We start from the raw sequence: 18,943 nt of genomic DNA, 5'->3' as shown, positions 1-18,943 counted from the left end.
CTTTGGGCTTCCTTGATTCTCATAATCAAATCTGGCTCAACTTGAATCGAAGCAAGTCTCAATGGTCTACTATCTGTGTCAAATTCTAAACCAGACAAACAGCAATCTTCAACTAAATTCGAAACACCTATCGTCGATAAGGATAGGGCGCATACCTTTCGACTCAGGGCATCTGCTGCTGCATTTGACTTCCCTGGATAGTATTTGATTTCGCAATCAAAATCTTTCAACAAATCGAGCCATCTACGCTGTCTGATGTTCAACTCTGACTGAGAAAACAGATACTTCAGGCTCTTGTGATCAGAGTAAATCTCAAATTTCTCGCCATAAAGATAGTGACGCCAAATCTTCAATGCAAAAACGATGGCCGCCAATTCAAGGTCATGAATTTGGTATCGGGTCTCGTGTGGCTTCAGCTGTCTAGATGCATATGCTATCACATGACCTCGCTGCATAAGAACACATCCTAGCCCTCTGTGTGAAGCATCAAAATATACAACAAAATCGCCAGTACCTGATGGAATCATCAAGACAGGTGCACTGGTCAGCCTCTTCTTAAACTCTAGAAAGCTAGACTCACAATCCTCAGACCATACAAACGGAGTATTCTTCTGTGTCAACTGGGTAATCGGCTTTGCAATGCTGGAGAAATATTTGATGAATCGTCGATAGTACCCTGCCAGACCCATGAAACTGCGTATCTCAGGCACATAAGTCGGTCTGGGCCAACTGATCACAGCTTCAACTTTACTCGGATCTACAGAAATACCGTCTCCAGATATAATATGACCCAAGAAGACAACATGTTTTAGCCAAAACTCACACTTTGACAGTTTAGCAAATAATTTCTCATTTCTCAACGTTTGCAACACAATTCTCAAATGATTGGCATGCTCACTCAGATTTTTAGAATATACAAAAATATCATCAATAAAACAATCACAAACTCATCCAAGTACCTCTGAATGATACGGTTCATCAATCCCATAAACACTGCTGGAGCATTCGTTAAACCAAAAGGCATGACAACAAACTCATAATGTCCATACCTGGTTCGGAATGCTGTCTTCGGTATGTCCACATCTCTAACTCTCAACTGGTGATATCCCGATCGCAAATCAATCTTGGAATAGACAGATGATCCCTGTAACTGATCAAATAAATCGTCGATACGCGGCAATGAATATTTATTCTTCACCGTTGCTTTATTCAGTTGCCGGTAATCGATGCACAATCTCATCGAACCGTCTTTCTTTCGAACAAATAATACCGGAGCGCCCCAAGGAGATACACTGGGTCTGATATATCCCTTGGCTAGAAGATCTTCTAGTTGTGTTTTCAGTTCTTTCAACTCTATCGGCGCCATTCTATACGGAGTTCGAGATATAGGAACAGTACCTGGAATGAGATCAATACTAAAATCTACCTCTCGAGCTGGAGGTAACCCTGGGATCTCATCTGGAATTACATCTGCAAACTCCCGTACTATTGGAAAATCTGCCAATGTCGGGCTCGATTTCTGTAAGTCTATAGAGTAAATAAGGAACCCATCTGCTCCTTTCTGCAGCAATCTACTCATAGTCAAAGCAGATACTAAGGGAATCCGTGATCTGGAACCCTTACCGTAGAATTTCAATTCTTCTGTCATTTCAGGTATGAATCTGAAAATCTTGTGAAAACAGTCTACGGTGGCTGTGTACTTAGTTAACATGTCAATCCCGACAATGCAATCAAAATCAGATAAGCCAAGTACAACACAGTCTAAATCAATCTCATGTCCCTTAAACTGTAGTATACAATGTCTAACTGATGTCACAGATATCAACCCACTTCCCAACGGAGAAGTAATAGACACTACAGCAGACAATGACTTGACAGGCAATGTATGTATCAATGCAAAACGTTCTGATATGAATGTATATGATGCACCTGTATCTATCAATACATAGGCAGGATAACCACAAAGAAAACAGCTACCTGCAATCACATCGTTTGGTGCATCTTGGGCCTGCTCCTCCGTTAATGCAAACACCTGAGCCTGTTGTCTGGGAGGTTGGCTCACTGTCTAGCCACCTCTGGCTCTAGGCTGGGAGTGTGTAGGCGTTGGCTGAAAGGAATGGACAGACGAAGCTTGCCTCTCAGGCTGAGTCACTGATGCAGATGACCCTGCACACTGAAATCTCTGTGCACCTCTCTGTGGACAAACTTTGGCGAAATGTCCCTGTTGCCTACATATGTTACATCTGCCCATCACTCCTTGACACTGCTCTGTGGCATGTCGTCCTCCACAAGAACGGCAGTATACACCTGCATAATCTGCACTCTGACCAGGACCTCCCTGTCGGGGTCCACTGGAGCTCGACGAACTGCTCCCAGATCTCTTGAACTGCTTGCCTTTAGCTTTCAAAGAATCTTTCTGGCTACTAATACTGCTTCCAGTATCAAATCGAGGAGGAAGTGGTGGAAACTGTGCGGCGGGCTGTGGCTGTCTCTGACTCTGAGCACTATAGGAAGCTCCTCGCTGCCTAATCAAGCCAGCCTCTGCTCCTTTCGCTCTGTTCAGTGCATCAGAAAAGGTGTTGGGTCGTCCCGTGTTATCCAAAGTAAAAATATCAAGGTTTAAACCATTGATGAACTGGTCCGCGGCCGCTTCGTCATTTCCTGCCACGTGTGGCGCAAATCGAAGCAAGGAAGATAACTTGGCAACATACTCTTCTATGTTCCATTGCCCCTGTCTCAAGTTGGCAAATTCTGCCCCTTTGTCTTTTCGATAGGAGACTGGAAAGAAACGTTGATAAAATTCGTCCTTGAATACCTTCCAAGTAATATCAATATAAAGCATGAAGAATGAAGATTTCGTCCCTAAATTCTGCCCCTTTGTCTTCTTCTGAATTTCCTTCTCTCGGTGTTCTCTGATGGCATGAAGAATGAAGATTTTGTACATTATATAGGTCCAAGCCATGTGTCAACATAAGGTTTCATGCTGGATTTCTCGCGCATATGCGCGTCCTCAGCTCGCGCATGTGCACGAGAAGTTCTGTCTCGGCACATAACAAATCTGCCCCTCGCGCATATGCGCGGATCTACTCGCGCATATGCGCCGAATATTCTGGACGTGTCGCGCATATGCACGTATCTACTCGCGCATATGCGCCGCAGGTTCTGGACATGTCGCGCATATGCGCCGAGCTGGTGGCGCATATACGCCGAGCTCATCTCACACCAAAAATTGCGTCTACTTTCTCGTCTCTTCCGGTCCGATACAATGCATCTACAATCACCTTAATTATCAACAAAACAAATCTGATTATGATAACTAAATCCTCGGGCCTTACAATATTTTTAAGAGAAAATCGTGAGCTTCAAGGGGAATTCAGCCTAGGAGTCTACGCCGCCGTTCTTCTCATCGTCATTTCGTTTTCGTGCGTAAAATACGCAAAGGCATGCATATTTCTTTCCTTCAAACATCTATCACACCATAATATGAATTTAAGAATGTTTTGTATGAAAAACAAGTGACGTTTTATTTAATTTTTTTTACATGAACATGGATTTTTAAAGCTTGGTTTGTTTCAAAATCATGTTTGTATGATGGAAAAGGGACTGCCATGAGTTAGGGATTGAACAAGCATGTTTTTACATGAGTTAGGGTCATAGAAACACTACCCACAAACTAGACAACATGATAAAATAGAAACTGGAACCATCGGGTGACATGTGTGTCTTGAGGGCTCGGTTTGTGGGAAATTAAGGCTTGGCTTGTCTTGGCTTGGGACCAGGGCTAGCCAGGGTCGTGGTTGAGTCAAGGGAAGAGTCCTAGCTCTGCTACGACTCGTACACCAGGGGCTGGGAGGAGTCCTAGCAAGCTAGGACTCCCACCCAAGAAGACGCGTGCATCACATGTTGGTTCTGCAGACTGCGAGGAACTAAGGGGCTCGACCAGTTGGATCAGGGCTGGGCTAGGGTGAGTCCTTAGGGTCCTAGACGGGTGCACAATAGGCTGGTTCAAGGGCATGGTCCAGTGGCTAGATCCTAGGGGCGAGTTCGAAGAGTCCTAAGCTAGGAGGAGTTCTCGGCTAGTTTGGTTGCTGGGTTAGGGGCTTCGGGTTCAAGCTTGGGGTCAAGTCCATGGGTTCTAAGGGTCATGAAGGGTTCCTATAGGGGCTGGTCAGGGTTCGGTCCATCATGGTTCGAGGGTGGCTCGAGAAAATCGGACCGTGGCTCGGGGTCGAAACATATGGGTCAAGTTAGGGTTTTCCTTTGTTAAATTAATCGAAACACGGCTCACAAGGGTCGAGTCATGGTTCAAGAGGGCTAAAATAATATAAAAAGTCTAAATTTTAACTTTCGGAAGTTTATATTAAAGTTTGAAATTATTCGGGATTAAAACGCCTTAAAAATGAATAATTAAAGATTAATTAAAAAGCCTAGTATTTAAGCTAAATAAAATTATGAGAATTTTAATTTAGGCATAAATAATTATTTGGGACATGTTAGAGTCAATGAAATTAAGAAAAAGTAAAATTCGAGGAATTTTACATCCAAGGGTAAAATGGTAATTTTACACCTAAAAATTAGTAAACGTCATGGCAGTGTCATGAATGCTGTTTTATATGCTAATATGATTATTTTAAATGTTTATGAATTTTTATATGTTAATTAATGATTTTTAAATGTTCATGGATTTTTATGGTTTAATTATGGACATTTAAAAGATATGTTGCATGTTTGGTTTAAAGGAAAAACGATGATATGTTTGAGATATCGTGAGAGTTATGGAAATACGAAATGTTTGAGATATCGTGAGAGTTATGGTTTCAATGGGAGCCCGACGATCGTATTTCCTTGGATACAAATATTAATACGATCATATGTTAATACGTAAGGCCAAGGCCCATTTGACGGGTGAGAGTGTCGCTGGTGTCCCCGCCGCCCAGTACTATAGTTACATATAGATGGATCCATCGCCCAACACGTAGATGAACACGAAAGTGACAATCAACTATCTGAATTCAACAAACACGAATATGAATATGTATATGTTGATGATGTTATGGATATGTTTACGAAAAATGTTTATGATTTTACATGTTTATGAAAATGTTATTTTAAGTACAAGTATTTTCACTGTTTCATGTTATCTGTATTACGTATTATTTTTATCAACAATATGTTGTGTTGAGTTTTTAGACTCACTAGGTGTGTTCGATGCAGGTGAATATGATGTTGAGGGTAGTGGAGGTCTTGATGCTTGATTTGACTGGACTGGAGGTGCACATAACCTGAGGACCAGCGCTTCTATTTTCCGCACTTATGATTTACATTAAAGATTTTTAAGACTTTTTATTTATGTTTGAGTGGTTTTTGAGATGTTTAGTATGGGCTATACTTTTCAAGTTTATCGCTTTTTAGGTTTGGTAAAACGTTTAACGATTTCATGTTTTGAGTATTCCCTTTGATTTCCAATTACTAGTTGGGTGTTTTATTTTTAAATGGTGTCAAATTATTTTATATAATTTGTTTAAGGGTTCGGCCGAATCATGAGAGTTAGGAAAAAATATTATTAGTATTTTCTAAGCAAAACGAATAGCAGACGTTTCAAATAATATATAACATAATATAAATATGATTATTTAATATATTGAACCCATTTAATTAAGTGGATTTCAATAATGTTCATTAATGTTAACTTTATTAAAATACCAAGAGTGGATCCTATAATTTCAAGTATTTAAATTAAAATTTGAACAATTAAAAATTCAAACAATTAAAAGAAAAAGAAAAAAACTAAACAAATGGACATTGTAGTGGACTTGTAATTATCTTAGCTTCCATATGGATAAGATATTCGAACTCATCGAATTATAATACTTGTGGCCAATCTGCTCTTGGGAGTGCAACAATCAAAGTCGCATCAAGTTTTTGGCGCCGTTGCCGGGAAGTATAATTTAGTTACAAGTCTATTTAATTTTTTTTATAGTTTATTTTTCTTTTTTTGAATTTTTATTGATTTTGTATGTTTTTCTTCTTTTTATTTTGCATTTGCATGAGCATTTGGTCACATACACTTAGTGGTCGACTCGTTCGAAATAACCCTTTTTTTTTACAAAACGTGGCGGAAGAACCCATCTAAGAAAATGAATATGAAATTCAATCTCAACATGATCATGATAGACGAAGAACACTTAGAGATCACATGAATCCTACACGCACTAGTGCACCTTCATGTCTAGTTTTTCCCCATGATGCATCTCATTTCAATTTTAAGTCTGGTATTATCCAACTTTTACCCAACTTTCATGGCTTATATTCTGAAAATCCATACATGCATTTACGAGAGTTTGAAGAAATGTGCAACACAGATAATTATCTAAATTGTAGCATGAACACCATTCGACTTAAGGTTTTTCCTTTTTCTTTAAAAGATAGAGCTAAAACTTGGCTACAAATTCTTAGATCGGGATCCATTCGAACTTGAGATGAATTGCAACAACAATTTTTGAAAAAAAAATTTTCGTTTCATAGAACAAATTCTTTCAAAAGGCAAATCATCACTTTCACTCAAAAACAAGGAGAAACTTTTTATCAATGCTGGGATTGATATAAAGAATTGCTTAATCTTTGTTGACATCATGGTTTTGAAATTTGGAGAGTTGTTTCTCAATTTTATGAACGCTTAACACCTAAAGATAGGCAAATGGTTGAATTTATGTGTAATGGAACATTTGAAGATAACGATCCAAACGAGGCAATTGAGTATCTCGATTCATTAGCTGAAAATACTCAAAATTAGGACACTATAGGTACAATCGAACCATCAAACAAGATTCAATCTCCCACATCTGGTGAAGGTATGTACACCCTCAAGGATGAACATGATCTCTAAGCTAGATTTACCTCTTTGGCAAGAAAAATTGAGGCACTTGAATTGAAAAAGAATGGTCAATTAAAATCTGTTCAAGAAATTGCATATCAGATCTGTGATACAAGTGATCATTCTACAAAAGTTGTCCCACTTCGCCCTCTTTTAAAGAATGTCTCCATGAACAAGCCAATGTTTTGAAAAATTTCAAAAGGCCAAACTTTGAACTATTTTCTCAAAGTTACAATCCAGGTTGGTGAAATAATCCAAATTTTAGTTGGAGGAATGATAATGCTGCACAATTTTCACAACCACATTTCCAAAATCAACAAAATTTTCAAAATTATGCACCTTATGTTCTTCCACCTAAAAGAAAATTGGAAGAAATATTGAATTCTTTCATTGCAAAACAATAGTCTATCAATACTCAATCTGCTCAAACCATGACAGATTTGAAAGATACTTTTTCTAAATTTACATATGCACTTAATGTTCATGAAAAAAGTAAATTTCCTTCGCAACCACAGCTAATCCCAAATATCATCATTCACAAACTAGAACTTCTGGAATTCAACCGATGGATCAGGTAAAATCTGTTATTACCCTTCGCAGTGATAAGGTTGTGGAAAAATTCATTCTTGAACCATGTGAAGAATCAACTCCAAAGGGCAAGGAAGTGGAACCCATAACTTGCGAAGAGGAGGATCAACAGACAGTATCACTACCATTCCCTCATGCATTGAAAAATACAAAAAAATCAAATTGAATTATGATATATATGATATTTTTAAACAAGTAAAAGTTAATATTCCTTTATTAGATGCAATAAAGCAGGTACCATCATATGCCAAATTTTTGAAAGACTTGTGCACTGTGAAAAAAGTAAATTGAATGTGAAAAAAAATGCATTTTTAGCCGAACAAGTAAGTGCAATCATTCAAAATAATAATACTTTGAACATAAAGACCCTGGTTGTCCTATTATTTCATGTATTATTGGAGAACAAAAGATTAAAAAAGCTTTGCTTGATCTTGGAGCTAGTGTGAATTTGCTTCAATATTTAGTTTACCAAGAACTCAATCTAGGCGAGTTAAAACCTATTTCGGTAACACTTTTAATTGCCGATAGATCTGTTAAAGTGCCAAGAGGTATGGTAGAAGACGTGTTGGTCCAAGTTGATAACTTAGTATATCCTATAGATTTCATAGTTTTAGATACACAACCTATCAAAGCTTGTAATGCAATTCCTGTAATTTTGGGTCGTCCATTTTTAGCAACTTCTAATGCTAGCAACTTCTAATGCTCTAATAAATTACAGGAATGGAATAATGAAAGTTGTCATTTGGTAACATGACCTTGGAGCTTAATGTTTTTAATCTTTGTAAACAACCACATGACAAAGGAGATGAAAGTGAAGATGAAAATCTTATTGAAACTCTTGTGGAAGAAAACATTCAAGAAGGGAGTACTCGTGACCAATTATATATTTGTTCAATTGATAATGTTAAAGAAAATATTGAAATTGATCTTGATAATTTTATCAGGTATCACTCGTTACTAGGATCAAAGAAAGAATTTGAGGCAAAATATGAGTACAAAGATGAACCACCCATATTAAAGTTAAAACCCTTGCCAGAAGAACTGAAGTATGCATTTCTTGGAGAAGATAAAACATATCCGATGATAATTTCTTCCAAACTAGCAAGTGATCAAGAATGTAAATTAGTTGATATGCTTAAAAGGCATAAAAATGCAATTGGTTGGACACTAAAAGATCTCAAGGGCATTAATCCACTAATTTGCACTCACAAAATTCACTTAGAAGAAAATGTTAAAACATCTCAACAACCATAAATGAGATTAAATTCACATATGAAAGATGTTGTGAAAACTGAAGTTCTCAAACTAATTGATGTTGGGATTATCTAACCTATTTCTGATAGTAAGTGGGTAAGTATAACGCAAGTAGTTCCAAAAAAATCTGGCATCACAGTGATAAAAAATGAAAAAGGTGAATTGTTAACAAGTCGAATCCCATCTAGTTGGTGGATCTGTATTGATTATAGAAATTTAAATGACGCCACTAGAAAATATCATTTTCCATTACCATTTTTGGATCAAATTTTAGAAAGAGTAGCAGGTCATCCCTACTATTGTTTTCTTGATGGATATTCAGGTTATTATCAAATTCCCATTGCACTCGAAGATCAAGATAAAACTTCATTCACATATCCTTTTGAAACATTTACCTTCAGCAGGATGCCATTTAGTTTATGCAATTCCCAGCAACATTTCAAATATGTATGCTAAGCATTTTTAGCGACATGGTTGAAAATTGTTTGGAGATTTTCATGGATGATTTAGCTAGTTTTTGGGAATACATTTGATAATTGTCTTGAAAATTTTAAAAAAGTTTTAAAAAGATGCTAGGAAAAAGGTCTTATTTTAAATTTAGAAAAATATCATTACATGATTACTTCTGGGATTGTTTTGGGACATGCTGTGTCATCTCATAGAATTGAAATTGATAAAGCAAAATTTGATGTCACTACCAATTTACCCCCTCCAAAAACAATTAAAGAAATTCGATCATTTGGGATATGATGGATTTTATAGGAGGTTTATAAAGGACTTCAATCTCTAAACCCATTTGTATCCTCTTAACCAAAGACACTGCATTTGAGTGGACTCAAGAATGTCAAAATGCTTTTGATAAAATCATTCGACATTTAACATCAGCTCCTATCATGAAACCTCATGATTGATCTTTACCATTTGAAATCATGTGCGACGCGAGTGATTATGAAGTCGGTGCAGTATTGGGTCAAAGAAGAAACGATAAGCCTTAAGTGATATATTACGCAAGAAGAACTTTAAACAATGCTCAAATGAATTATTCCACAACTGAAAAAGAACTACTTGCTGTAATATTTGTATTAGATAAATTTCGTTCTTATTTGATTGGATCAACGACTATTGTGTTTACTGATCATTCTGCTATTAGATGTTTATTGGCCAAACAGGATGGAAAGCCACGACTGATACGATGGATTTTGTTGCTCCAAGAATCTGACATTGTGATCAAAGATAAAAAAGAACCGAGAATGTCGTAGCCGATCATTTATCGAGACTAGTAACAAGATCATCTTGTAAAATGACACCAATTAACGATAATTTTCCTGATGAACATCTATTTTTAGTTACTACTACACCTTGGTTTGCTAACATAGTAAATTTTCTTGTGATAGGAAAAAATGTGAATCGCTCCAGATTCGACGACTGTCCTCACTGTATCAAGAGGAGTCTTTCCAGCGTGCTTATGTCCTCACTCACACGCACCCTGTGAAACTTCTCAGGAGGTCACCCATCCCAAAATTACCCCAAGTCAAGCACGCTTAACTTTGGAGTTCTTATGTGATGAGCTACCGAAAAAAAGATGCACCTTCGTGATATGAGTAGTACAAATCAAATCTTTTAAGCCCTCTTCAACTGTTCAGTCCATTACATTGAACAGTCTCGGAATCCCTCTAATTCCCGTGTGGGTCGGTTCATTCATGTTCCCTCCACTTAGAAGCCTGCCAGGAGCCGCTCATTGTCCGTGCAACTGATGGCACCGGTGATCACCCCCCGCCCTCTTCGGCCCCGGGCCTCACATGCCCACCAGCTTCCGCTTGGTTCATCCCCGAACCACACCGTAATAAGAGAGGTCAGCTCTGATACCAACTGTAACGCCCCGAATTTGACGACTGTCCTCACTGTATCAAGACGAGTCTTTCCAGCGTGCTTATGTCCTCACTCACACGCACCCTGGAAAACTTCTCAGGAGGTCACCCATCCCAAAATTGCCCCAAGTCAAGGACGCTTAACTTTGGAGTTCTTATGTGATGAGCTACCGAAAAAAAGATGCACCTTCGTGATATGAGTAGTACAAATCAAATCTTTTAAGCCCTCTTCAACTGTACAGTCCATTACATTGAACAATCTTGGAATCCCTCTCATTCCCGTGTGGGTCGGTTCATTCATGTTCCCTCCACCTAGAAGCCTGCCAGGAGCCGCTCAATGTCCATGCAACTGATGGCACCGGCGATCACCCCCTGCCCTCTTCGGCCCCGGGCCTCACAAAATGCCACCGCAATGGAGTTCCCAAGATAAAAGAAATTTTTTGAATGAGGTAAAAAACTTTTATTGGGATGATCCGTATTTTTTTAAGTATTGTCTAGATCAAATTTTTCGGCGTTGCATACCCGACAATGAGGTAAGTAGTGTCATTAAATTTTGTCATTCAGAAGCATGCGAAGGAAATTTTTCTTCAGAGGAAACGGCTGCAAAAATCTTGCTGTGTGGATTTTATTGGCCCACTTTATTTAAAGGCACCCACGAAATCTGTAAGATCTGTGAAAATTGTCAAAAATTTGGTGCAGTTTCAAAAAGAAACATGATGCCTTTGAATCCTATCATTGAAATTGAAATCTTTACTGTTGAGGAATTGATTTTATGGGACCTTTTCCACCGTCGTTTGGATACTTGTATATTTTAGTTGCAGTTGATTATATTTCCAAATGGATATAGGCAATTCCATGTCGAACAAATGATCATAAAATCTTCATCAAATTTTTGAAAGAAAATATTTTTAGTAGATTTGGAATTCCTCGATCCATGATAAGTGATGGGGGAACTCACTTCATTAATAAACAATTTGCTTCATTAATGAAAAATATTATATTACTCACAAAGTAACTACTCCTTATCATCCTCAAACAAATGGACAAGTTGAATTAGCTAATAGGGAGATAAAGCAAATTTTGAAAAAAACTGTTAACCCAAATAGAAAAGATTAGTCTATGCGACTTAATGATACACTTTGGGCATATCGAACATCTTTTAAAACATCATTGAATATGTCTCCCTATAGGTTGGTTTATGAAAAACATTGTCATTTGTTTGTGGAATTGGAACATAAAGCTTATTGGACGATCAAAACTTTTAATTCAAGCATGGATGATGCCAATAAATTGCGCAAATTGCAATTTAATGAACTTTATGAACTCAGAAATGACGCATATGAGAATTCAAGGATTTATAAAGCAAAAATCAAATCATTTCATGATAGAACAATTCTTAGAAAATCATTTGAGATTGGTAAAAAAGTTTTTCTTTATAATTCTCGACTTCACATATTCCCCAAAAAATTACGATCAAGATGGACAGACCCATATGTTGTAAAGACAATATTTATTTATGAAAAAGACTGTTTTGTTTGATACGTGGCTTATTGTTTTCAATGTAATTGTTAAACAATGCCTGATGTCACCGACGCTTTGGTCCCGGGGCGTGACATGGTCTCTCTCACTTCTCTGAAATAAAAGTTTCTGATATTGAGAAGATGCTTCTATCTGCTGATGGGAAAAAGATAAAGGTATCTAATCCCAAGAAGGAGCAGAACTATGAATTTCAGTTGCTGGTAGATATCGTGGCCAAGGGTGTACTAGCCAAGGCAGGCTCTTTTGCTGCCCTCACCCTTGAAAAATTTCAAGTCATGGCTGCTGTGATAAATGGACGAAAACTGAACTGTTCGGCCATTATTTTCAACATTCTGAAGAACATGATTCAGTCGACCAAACAGTCCAAAGGATATGCTGTGCAAATCTGCTGAGCAGTCATCCATATTCAAAGTCTTCATATGGATTCCAAACATTCATGATGCCAAGAATATTCAGCAACCGAAGACAAAGCTAATCATCTCTCCTGAGCAGTTTTTGAAAGTTAAAAAGGAGATTGAGACGCAGGCAGCTCCCAAATCAGTCAAAAAGGAGAAGACCAAGGACTTGGCAAAGTCAAAGAAAACAATCAAAAGGAAATTTATTGTAAGTGAAACTGAAACTGAATCGGAGAAAAGCCCTTCTCCGGAAATTATGAAAAAGCCAAGAACGCAGAAAACCAAGCCTATTGCAGCTGTGGAATCTATCCCAGCTGAAAGAGTAAAGCCAACTGGATCTGAACAACCCATCAAAGCAATACCAATCAGGGCAGTTCCAGTTGCACCCATCAAAGCAATACCAATCAGGGCAGTTCCAGTTGCATCGTCAACTGAGCATCAACAACTTCCTCCAACTGCTCCCTCAAAAAAGACTACCACCGAATCAAGTGAAAAGCAGAAACAAGTTGGAGTGAGAGCATCACTCATCACTATCACCGGTCCAACTACACTGGCTTTTTCCAGACCAAAGGGAGTGGTGATACGTGATAAGGTGGACTCAACTATATCAGGGCTGAGCATTTCTCATGCCCTCACTGACCCAAAAGGTAAGGGCAAAATGATTGAAGAGCCCAGACCAACCACCCGATTCAGACTCATATTGATTTAATATGGGAAGAAGTAAATGAGTTTTCTGAATCGAAGTTGAAAGTGTACAATGAATGGGTCAGATTCAAGACTGAAGTGTTTGCTAAGCGATTGCAGAAGACATCAGTTTTGACCAAATTCATCGCTTTGGAAACAACAGTCCTCAAGGTAGTTAAAGCTGCAACGATTGCTTAAGCGCTGGAGAGGAGCAATTACTTCTTTGATATGATGCGTGTCAAAAAGCTAGCTCAAGTCCTAGCTCAGCTACGCATGAACTATGATCCTACCCGTCCAACTGCCTTCAATGACAAAGTAGTTTTTGATCAGCTGGATACAGATCTCTTATCTTTGCAAATGAAGATCAAAGATTGGGAAATGAGTCAATAGTTGATTATTCCAGCAAATTCCCAAAGTCCATAATCAGAGGAGCAGGCTGAACCTTCAACAACTTTGTCAGAGCCATCTAAGGAAGCAGTTCCTGAACAAACAGAGCAAGTAACTTTTCCTTCTTCCAAGGATGCTCAACCGTCATTTTCTGTTTTTAAATTTCCTCCAGCAGGTCTTCAATTATACATCGATGCTGAGTTGTCACTGGCAAATGTTGATGAAGTGATACAATCAGTTGCTGCTGACATCCAGGTGAATTTTATAACTGATGAATCAGTTGAAGACCAGAGAAAAACTGAACAACCAGCCTCAGAGACTGTGATACCAGAAGCTGTAGAACCAGTTCAGTCGCCTGCCACCACTGAACAAGTAGTTCAAACTGAAACTGAAGTGGCTCAGTTGCACTCTGAACAAAATGAAGAAGTGCCAGTGCCAACTGAAGTGCCAGTTTATAAACCAACTGAAGAGCATACCAGCTCAACTGCTGCTCAGACTTCCACTTCACCTCAAGAACCTCAACATGAGGTAGTTGAAGAAATTATTCCAGAAATGGTTACGGCTGTGACTAAATCAACTAATAGGGCCTTTGTAGTTTTTAATGAAGCATACAAGGAGCAACAACCAGAATCATCTGAAGCCCTGTCTCATCAGATAACAATGGCTACAGATATTATGATAAATTCAGTCCAATCTGCACAATTTAATTTCAATTATCTCTGATGTGAAGTCAACTCAATTGCTGCATACATTGAAGTTGATTCCACAAAAGAGAATACTATGAAGAGCCTACAACAGGTCACTAAGGATATCACTTCCTTATTTCTCCAATTGGATCAATTGAGGAAAGACCGAGTGACAGTTCAAGCACTTTTTCAGACTCAAGACATGTTCAAAAATTGCATTGATTTTTTGCAAAAAATAATGACAAAGAGAATGGATATGATGCAAGAACAAATGATGAATGCAATATCTACTGTCACCTCAGAAGTCCGTGCATTATCCAGCAAAGTTTATGGGTTTGACAAAAAAGGGGAAGAGGAACATCAGAAGCTATTTAAGAGAAGACCAAGTCAACCGATTGATCAAGGACCAGCTGATAAAAGAGCAAAGAAATGAAGAAGTCCAGATCAGTTAGAAGACGACCTCTATATTCAGTTGAGAGTTTTGGAAGATTTTCAGTCAGTCAGTAGAAGATTCTTTTATTCTTTCATTCATTGTACGAATCTGTAGAATGAAAGATTTATCAATAAAAGATTATTTTATTTACAAGAGTTCAGTTTGATCAGTTCATAAATTCTAAATTTTGTCAAACACCTAAAAGGGGGAAATTTTTGGAAACTAAATTTCGGAGTTTGACAAATTAAGCGTAAAAAGATTGAACAACTGATTAAGTTAACTGAAGGCAACTGAACTGATCAAGCTAACTGAAGCTGTGCAGTCAACTGAACCTTCAGTAAAGAATGATCAATTACACAACAATCAGTTAAGACTGATCAGTTACACACCAATCAATTAATCCTATCGGCTAAAGAAATCAACTGATTTATCAGCTTTACACGTAATCAGTTAAAGGACGTAGCTAACAACCGACAGTTTGTACAAGAGCAGTGAGAACGATAGTGTATGATTGTCAGAAAAATGTTGACGTGGCTATACAACGGATACAAATATTCAAATGCATTCATTTTTACCATTGGAAGCAAAGCCTATTAATAGCCGAGAAGATCAGCTGAGAAGAGTTTACCCAAGTTACGAAATACAAACCAAAGTTACCTGATTTACAAAACCGATACAATCTAACTGCGAAGTTACTGAGTTACAATTTTAGCAAAAACTCTACGCATATTCTTTCAAAGCTCAGTTTTTACAGAAGGTCAAGCTTATTATACACATTCATAGCTTTCAGGTTATACTTTGAGCTTAAGTACAAAACACTCATTGTTGTATTATTCGATCTTATAGAGATCAGTTGTGCTTTGAATTTACATCAGTCGAGCACTGATAAAACTGTATTAATTCTAAGAGTTTCAGTATTGGCAGTGTTAAGTCCAAACTGAAGTGGGTTTGTACAAATCTGTATAGATCAAAGTCTTTTAGCAAATATCCTATCTTCGAGATAGAAGGGGTGACGTAGAAATTTTTGAAATCTCCGAACATCCACAAATCGTGTGTTCTTTCTTAACAATTTTATTCTATCTGTCTCTCAGTTATTTCCGCATTTTTATTAAGTTAACTGATTGATATTGACAACAAGATTCGCGGATTCAATTTTTCACTAAACTGATTCATTTATCGAAGAATTTGTGAAAATTGTCAAGTGTTTATTCAACCCCCATTCTAAACACTTTTTCACACCCAACCCATCCTAATACATTGACTATGAACGACTCATTCTTCCCATCTTTCAAAGTTATGGCTGCAACGTCTACTCATTTAAAAGATGCGGAAATTTTTATTTTTATTTTAAAGCTTGCATTTTTGAAATATCATTTAAACGTTTCGCATGCATGCGCTCTACAGAAAAATATAAGATTTAAAAATGATCTTAAATATTTGACAATAAAAATGGCGTCGTTTAAAAATAACCAAACTCATCCATAATCATACGAAAACATAAACTAATAAAAATCTTAAAATTATCAACGTATGAAATTATTCATCTTCTCTCAATCTCATAAATCGTAATGCTGAAAACATGTGGTCATCGGGTCGTGTCACCGCACCAGGTCTGCCTACTCAGATTTTAGCACCTCCCGTCCCCTCATCATTAAGCTCACCTGCATCACACACGCCTAGTGAGTCTAAAGACTCAACACACCTGCACCGTTAATAGCAAATACATATACATAGCACACAGCAGTGAAAAGTATCATACTCAACATACCTTTCATGAACTTTAAAAATGTAACATAAACGTGTCGTGTAAAATCATGACGTGTCAAAACTGCTCATCGTTAATCATTATTCATCATTCATCTTTTATCATTTATCGTTCATCATTCATCGTTCATCGGTCATCATTTATCATTCATCGTTTATCATTCATCGTTCATCATTCATCGTTCATCATTCATCTTTCATCATTTATCATTGGTGAATTCAGTTCATTAGAGGTGACTATCGTACATCATTCATCATTTACGATATATCCATCATACATAGAACCGCGGTACCCGGCGGCTATCGCACATCAGTGACAGGATTACCCATCCACTGTGCCTAGGCCACATCATCATCATCAGCATTTACATATACGTCTTAAAAATTTACATATACTTCAATAGCCACAACTAATTCCCATCATTCAAAACATTACCATTTTCATCATTTATAAAATCCATGAATAAATGCAATTTTTCTTAAATCCAAGCATGCGACGTATATCTACGTAAAATATTAAAATCATGATCATGATGCATAAAAATTTAAAATATAGTAAATTTGTGCTCAGGGAGCTCCAGGATCAACATCTCACCCTAGGTGCAAAATGACCATTTTGCTCCTAGAAACCCAAAAATTTCCATTTTGTCCCTAGACGTGAAATTTCACGTTTTTGATATTTTCTTAATTCCATTGACTCTAACATGTCTCAAATAATTATTTAAACCTACATGAATTTTTTCATATTTTTATTTGTCTTAAATCGATGACTTGTAAATTAAACTTTAACTATAACATATTAATGCGTTTTAATCCCGAATTAAACCAAACCTTAGCATAAAATTCCCAAATTAAAAACTTAGACTTCTAATAATTATTTGAGCTTAAATATAATTTTCTTTAATTTTATTATGCTTAAATCTAGGCGTTTCAATTTATCCTTTAATTAACGTTTCTTGCGGTGATTAAATCCCGGATAATTCCAAAACTCATTATTTTGATCCGAAGCTTACCAAACTCCTAAAAATATCCCAAAACATATTTATAAGCATTCCTAGACATAAACTCGAGCTCATTTTACAACTTAACCGATTCGTTTTAAAACTTGGACCGGGGTCCCGGTTTTAACCCGAATCAAACCGAAACTTAATCAAAATTTTCCCAACCTTTTTCCACACCTTATAAACATATGAACAGCCTTAAAACCTTCAAGACCAGCCCCCTTAACCTCTCGACCAGGCACCTTAGGCTGATGGAAATTTTTGTGCAAGACATCTTCAACACTAATTCACTAAACTTGCAAATTATCGATCCTAGCTCAAGACCACGAGGACCAGCGCCTAACCAACCATACTAAGACCAAGTTCGAACCCAAGAGACTCTCCTTGACCAAACCTAGCTGACCTTACTGCCCCCCAAACCCCAGCCCCGTGCGATCCTCACAAAGGCACTACGCACGAGACCACAGAGTCACAACTCCACCTAGCTCTTCGACAGACTCTTAGACCTTGACCAGCTGCTCATGGCCCTCTATCAGCCCCATTACGGACCCAAGGGGGTCAGCTCCTTGGCTGGAATCGAGTCATGCATCGCAGCACACCCCAAAACATTAGATCTTGCCATACCGAGCCACCCTACAACCAACATCGATCGGCCCCTCAAAGTTGCCGACCAAACCTTGACTCTAGCATCTTAATATCATTTTCTCAACGTGAAAAGCCCCTAGCATGATGATCGGCAGCCCCTTTACACAATGATGCAAGAAAAAGTGAGATCCCAACACAATAGTGCAAAAACACAACAAGAACTTGAGTAAAAATGCATCCTCATGATAACCGAAGCAAAGCCTCATGCTTTTACATAAATAACAGCAATAATATGGCGTGAATAAAGAGAAAATGAGATACAAGCGTGCCTTATGATGTTTGGAGAGCAAGAACGAAGCGAAGGAACCCGGGAGAAGTTTTTCTTTTGCAAACCAAGAGAGGACCGAAACCTTCAGCTGCTGAGTTCTGAAACCGAAGATAATGAATTCTGAATGAGGGTGTCGGCTGTTGGGGGAGGGTGATAATGGGTAAAGGGTCAAAAAGGAATTATTTAATATAGTTAACAATTAGGTTAATGGGTCCTTATTTTAAATTAAAAGGAATTAAAAGAGTTTAAGCCCAATAAACTTAAAAAAAGGCCCATTAAATCTAAACACACTGACGAAAAATATTTCGTGTTAGAAAGTTTGTGAAAATATTAGCTGAACCTTCAAAAAGTTCCCCGATTCGCTAAAATTTTAACAGCACAATCACGAATAAATCAATAGTCACGAAGTAAATTAACTAAACACGGTTCCGGGGTAGGATCCCATTAAATCCCAGAAAATATGAAAATTTATCTACTAGAATTCATGATAAAAACAATCAAAACAATATTTAAACAAGAAATTCTAACTAGAAATACTAGACTTAGAGAAAACGAGA

General features: G+C 37.5%; 1 long non-coding RNA gene across 1 annotated transcript in view; it reads right to left on the bottom strand.

The window, feature by feature from the left end:
• Positions 1-18,369, bottom strand: part of LOC142518568 (uncharacterized) — a 37,768-nt gene extending 19,399 nt beyond the window's left edge. The window contains exon 1 of the long non-coding RNA XR_012813584.1: positions 17,491-18,369. This is a non-coding gene — a long non-coding RNA (uncharacterized LOC142518568). The remainder of the gene's footprint in view (positions 1-17,490) is intronic.
• Positions 18,370-18,943: the final 574 nt, after the last annotated feature.

Source organism: Primulina tabacum, chromosome 11, assembly GCF_025594145.1.
Source record: "Primulina tabacum isolate GXHZ01 chromosome 11, ASM2559414v2, whole genome shotgun sequence".
Taxonomy (NCBI): domain Eukaryota; kingdom Viridiplantae; phylum Streptophyta; class Magnoliopsida; order Lamiales; family Gesneriaceae; genus Primulina; species Primulina tabacum.
Note: the sequence above shows the minus strand (reverse complement) of the source record. Positions and strands in the feature narration are given on the sequence as shown.